Genomic DNA, 6,301 nt, shown 5'->3' on the forward strand with positions numbered 1-6,301 from the left:
AAAAGTTTTGTCAATGTTAAACTTGAGCTATCAAACTTGAACTGTCAAACTTAAACTGTCAAACTGGAGCTGTCGAACTGAAAGTAAACTACTTGTGTCTCTCTGCTGTGTCAACTACTGAGTGATTTGTTGTACGATCTGTTGCAGAGAAATTCTGTATGACATGCAGTAATGACACTTCTAGAATTTTACTATGATGTCATAATATCACTGTGTGTCATTCAAATTAGAGTGTATACATGGTATCAATGTATTTATGTTTTAAAACTAATGATCTTAAAAGCCAAAAACTAAACATACACAAAATTTCATCAAAACGAAGTTTATTCATCTTCAAAAACCTAATTGCAACCTGGTGCTTAAGCCATTAAAAAAACCTATCTAAATTAAGTTAATTTAAATATGTGGTGGCTGGTGAAAAATATTTTAGGTGGGGCTGTATGTGCCAGAAGCTTTCACTAACTACCCCAATAAAAGAACCCAAACGAAAAGATACCATTGTTTTTGGGATAAAAGATAATTATTCAGTTGCCCTTTAGAAATAAACAGTTTGACAGATAATGGGAATGATAAGAGATGTTTTCTACTGTGTTCAGACACGTAATTTATGTTTGTTCTTTTCATAAACATTATATCAGTCAATGTGAAAAATGACATAGCCTACCTGATAGCTTGTATGCTGTTGGTGAACCTCTGAATGACTCCTGTGATGTAGACAGAGTCCATGTTCCTCTTCTGCAGCTGGTTAAACAGCATGTCTACATGTGCCATGATCTTGTGAAAAGATGCCAGGAAAAAACAAAAATCTTTATCTTCCAGCATTCTCTCAAAACCCCCAGCCTCTCTCACAGTTGTTGCATCAAATTCACCTTTCTCTCTGATGGTCTGAAAACCCTTCAGGAGGTCATCCTTGTGCTCATAAATGGTGTTAACAGCAGGACTGTGAAAGTTCCACCTTGTTGTTGAAGCTCCAGGAAGTCTGTGTCCCACCACTTGATCAAGGACAGCAGTTCGCTTGGATGACCTGGAGAAAAATGCAGCAAATCCACCCAGATCTGAAAAAAAGGGCCGACCTTGGTGATGTGGGATGTTGCCTGCTGCATTATCAAGTTCAGCTGATGAGCATAGCAGTGAACGTAGTGGGCACTCCCGTACACGTCTTGAACCTTGCGCTGCACGCCACCTGTGGCTCCTCTCATCACGGCAGCTCCGTCATAGACCTGGGCCATTAGTTTTCCCCGTTGTCCTTCAGGAGGAATAGTCTTCAGCCTTTCCAACACCGCAGTGGCGACTGTGTCAGCGGTTGCGTTTGGTTCAATGTAACGTAGCACAAGCACCAGCTGACAATGAGTGGCAGTGTCTGTTGTTTCATCTGCCTGAATAGCCAGATAATCTGCCCTTTGTATATCCTCCAACATGCAGTCTCGAAGAACCGTCAGCATACTGTCCAAAAGTTGGTTTTGAACTGTCTTTGAGGTGCCTTTAAAGACAGTGGCGGTCTTCAGGTGCTCCTCTAACACCTTCCGACTAATCACCGGAAAATGCTGGGGTTGTCGGACGATGCTGTCTCATCGTGGCCTTGCGATGCCAACTCAAAAGCTCCACAGTATTTCACACAATCAATGATTTTTGATTAAATATGTCTATTTTTATCCACCCCTTCGTTGATTTTTCTCACTGCAATCCTGTGTCCTTCATCCAGCTGCGCAGCTATGCTAGTCCTGCCTAGCACGGCTAGCTTGACGGCGTTGTTCATGTGCACCTTCCACTATTCATGTTTTTTAATCCGCTCTGATAAATGTTTTAGGTCTCTAACTCCTGTTACAGCCCATGCAATATCTGTCCCCGGCATTTTAAAAAGTAAACACGGGAGCAGAATACTGCATTTGCAAAACTACATCCAGTTAGCCAAGCCTTCATGTCATACCAGTTCAGAGAGAAGCTCCTCTGGTACGTTTTACCTTTCTCCTGTGTCTGCTGTGTTAAATTCAGACCAGGCTTCTCAGGTCCAAGTTCTTTAACACGAAGTTTTTCCCCTAAAGTTCTCCTTTCGAAGTGGTTTAGCAAGAGCGGTTTTACAGAATTTACGGGTAGCTGAAGCTCTGCGTGTTCTTGTTCTTGTCTACTTGAGGCCGCCATCTCGATTTCCCACACTTGTTTCTGGTTGCTAAGATACTCATAGGCTTGGGGCGCCCCAAGCTTATCAAATTTGATGACGCTAATTGGCTAAATAACCCGTTGCTATGTGTTTTTTTGTCTCAGCAACAGTCTACCATTGGCTGAGCTGCTGCAGTCAGCTGGGGCGACTTCTCTGGCGCCCCAGGAGAGAGGGGAAATGACCGTGGACACACATTACCCCGTAAATAATGGTTTATATTATATATATATATGGCTCGGTCTTGATAATTCAAAACACATTTATTTGTAGAATAAGCAGTAATTATTATTTTGAACGATTATTTTGGAAAAAATAAAAACATTTAAAAATCACTTTCCATCATGGAGGGCGGCGCCCGAGCGCCCAATATTTGCCAGCCGCCACTCCAAATGCATTTATACATTTACAAAGTCAATTAAATTAACTATGGCCCATAGTTAATTTAATTGACTATGTAAATGTTGAAATGCATTTGGATTAAATTAACTATGGCCCATAGTTAATTTAATTAACTATGTAAATGTAGAAATGCATTTGGATTTATTTTTATAACAATATGATATACAGTGGCAAGAAAAAGTATGTTAACCCTTTGGAATGTCATGGTTTTCTGAATAAATTTGTCATAAAATCTGATCTGATCTTCATCTAAGTCAAGGGTATTGACAAATATAATGTGTCTAAAATAATAACACAAGAAAAAATCTGATCTTTCATGTCTTTATTGAACACACTCATTCAACATTCAAAATGGCAGTGGAAAAAGTAAGTGAACCCTAAGAATTAATAACTGGTTGTTCATTCTAGCTCGGTTTGCAGTGAACAGCAGTCCAGCACAGCTGAAGAGACGCTCACAAGCAGCAGAAGCAGGTAGGCCAGTGTTGAGTTTGAGAGAGAGCTTTTTGATGAGAGGAAAAGAGTTCAGTAGGTCCATTTTGCCTGAGACACAGGCAAGGAACCCATCTAGCTCACTTGTGCCTTTTGACTTTTTGGGCTTCAGTGAGGAGAAGAAATCGTCCTCGTCTGATGAGTGGCCGACATGCTCCATCTCATCCTCTGTCATGTGCTCAATGTGATGCTTCACATAGGCCAAACCTGTGTTAAGTGACAAATACACACAAAACACAGAATATATCAGACATTGAGGCTTTCATTTATGTGGCAACTTAATTCAGCATAATGTTGCCATTACAAAAACCAAAACACTTTCTACACTCATGTAGACAAGCTCATTATTTCGTTGCATGTACTGTATGATATTGGTCAAAGCCTTTTTTAAAGTGGCTAAATGTTTTGTTGGTCGCCCTGTGCACAGCAGTACACTGCTTTGCTTCTATGCTGAAGAAGAGGAGACTCCTCTTCTCCAAACTGTGTGTGACCAGCATCTACAGTAGGTGATACACTGACTATGTAGTTTATACATCCCCCATCAATAATCCAAATGATAACCTTTAATATTATTATTATTATTATTAATAATAATAATAATAATAATAATAATAATAATAAGTGATGAAAATCATACCTGCTTCTATGATGTTTGCCTTCTCAGTCCAAGTAGTCTTGAATTTTGGCAGAAGGATGGCTGCAGCTGTGGCTTTCTCCTTGTCTGTCTTTAGCCTCTTTGGCATATTTATTTGAGACAAAACAACCTCACATGTTGTCATCAAAAATGCAGGGATGAACTCTGAACTTAATGACGCAGCATGAACCCCTGTTCTATAAACTTGCGCCACACTGTGGTGAACACAAAATACTGCACCTCAGTAAACAGCAGTACAATCACAATCACTGAGTACACGTTAAAAGATTGTCTCTTAACACAAACCTGTGTGGCATGCAGTGATGGCATATAATCCGATCACAGTCTATGGTTGTGATGGTTACTTCACTTGTGATATTTGCTCGAACACTGTGCGCCAAAATCATTTTCACGGTTCGCACATTGATTTTTTTTTTTTGACGCAAATGCGAGTGAAATGCTCGCACCGTAGAGACCTGATAATACGAGCAATTTCCAACACATATCATAGCAATATTAGCATCATTTTGGGTGAAATTAAGGAGTCCATTCAACTCTGACTTTAGTTATAGAGCACATATCCACCAAGTCAGCTAACGTTAGCTAGCACTAACTGGCTGCTAACACTGATGTTAGCATGCCACGATTGAGTAAAGTTATTGATTGCATGGTTCCATGATTAATTGCATGTAACGTTATTTAGCTTCAAGTGCGGTTATCTTACCTGTACATGCTTGCGCAGGTTGGAAGAAGAGTTTTTGTAGGTTGTGTTATGACCGCGGTCATATTATTGTAGTTGGTCTATTTTTTGTGTGTGTATGTGGCTGCAGCCCCTGGTCACATGATATATAAATAGCCAAGATGGCCGCCGGCGTCGTCTCATTCTCCTCCTCTCCCAACTGGCCACGCTGTTGCAGTGACTCAGCTTTGTGTAGTTCTTACATTCATTTGAGTAGTAAGGGTGGGCTGCCAGTTTTGTTTCTCTTGTTTTCTCCTGTTCATTTAGTTAGGGAAAGTTTGTTGTCATTTGTTTTCCTTTGGTTAGATTAGTTGTTTACTTTCCAGGCAGGGTCATTATGTTTATTATGTTGGCTTTAGTCCACCTTGAAGCCTAAACTCAGTATTTATTTTCTATATGTTCACTTAAAATCAATAAATATAAAGAAATCAATTTCTTTATATTAAATCACTGTGGCTACTTGGGACTTGGGAAGATGGGGCCAGTTTAAACCAATCTTTGTTGTCGGCATACAACCTGGGATTTAAAGATAAAGAAGTCCTTTAACACTAGAACCGCAGAGACGGTCTGACAGACCGTTTGGGTTGTTAAAATGTAAAAAAACTGTTTAAATAAAAGCTACAAGCCTTTCAGCTCATGACTTTTCATATATATGTGTTTTTAATATTTTCTGAAGCCCATAAGGTGCTACAATAAAAGACAAAGGATTTCTGAGCATTTATACCTCTCTCCGCCCTGCGGTCACAAGTACCGCAATGGACTTAGTCCATGAGCCAGACCAGATATCGGTACCACTCAAGGTGACCAAACTTACTCATGATTTTTGAAAAGATTGTGGTGCCAAGTCCTACAGGGCATGGATGGAAAGAAGATGAGGACAAGCTGGCCATTAACTGGATGCGCTCCCCACCTGCCCCAGATGTAGTCTTGGAACTGCTAACATGCAAATGTGTGCGTTCATGCAAAATGCCAAGCTGCACGTGCTTATCAAATGGACCGGCATGCACACACATGTGCAGGTTACAGACTTGCAGCAACCAAAAACTGCAGGATGATCCAGAATCCGACTTTGAACTCAGTGGGTCAGATGACGAGAGAGACGAGCAGTTTGAGTGACATTATGTGATGATTCTGTACTTGGTCACCCTACACACAGAACTTGATAGCCTAACTATAATCAGATCTTGACATATTCCCGTTAATAACAATGTTAATTTTGTTTACAATATTGTTATGTTTATAATGTTGTTTATAAAACTCAGTTGGTTCCTTATCTCATTGTGGTGTCCTTTATCTCCCGTATTTGCATGATAAAGACCAGTGGCTGTCTAGTTATAGTTTCATAGGAGCCTAATGATGCCCTTCAAGTTTAAGGCTCACAATCATATTATAGGCATATTATACATTTCCTGAATCCTTATGGTCCTGTGAGTATTCCAGTTTTTTTTATTTTGTGTCTCTGTTGTTCCTAGATGGCACAGGGCTAAAAGATAGTATATCATTTAGGCGAAAATTGTGCAAAAATGTGTGTTGTGTATAGTTTACAGAGCTACAGTGACCTCTATGTTGGTCAGAAAGATTCACATCTTAGCTTGACTGAAAGCTTAAACGGTCCCCTTTAAAATGATACCAAAGACAATATTGTGAAACATTGACAGATGTCCTGTACATGAGTCTAAACCAGGATATGCACCAGCGGCTAAAATGTAATTTTCTGAAGGGGGTGGGTAACTTCATGAGCTCATAACTATGATACAGCTGCCACTCAGGAAGGGTTTTCATACCAAAATATCATCTACAGACATAGATCTTTTCAAAAATCATAAGTAAGTTTGGTCACCTTGAGTGGTACCGACAAGTGAAATTTTGGGCTCTGGCCCAT

The 6,301-nt window shown here is 40.0% G+C and overlaps 1 pseudogene; it reads left to right on the forward strand.

Moving 5' to 3' along the window:
* The first annotated feature begins 5,838 nt into the window (after window positions 1-5,838).
* The window catches only part of LOC147817800 (uncharacterized), a 2,336-nt pseudogene continuing 1,873 nt past the window's right edge, over window positions 5,839-6,301 (forward strand).

This window comes from Seriola lalandi, unplaced genomic scaffold (assembly GCF_002814215.2).
Source record: "Seriola lalandi dorsalis isolate HSWRI2012SDOR001 ecotype SW California unplaced genomic scaffold, Sedor1 jcf7180002054887, whole genome shotgun sequence".
NCBI classification, from domain to species: Eukaryota; Metazoa; Chordata; class Actinopteri; order Carangiformes; family Carangidae; genus Seriola; species Seriola lalandi.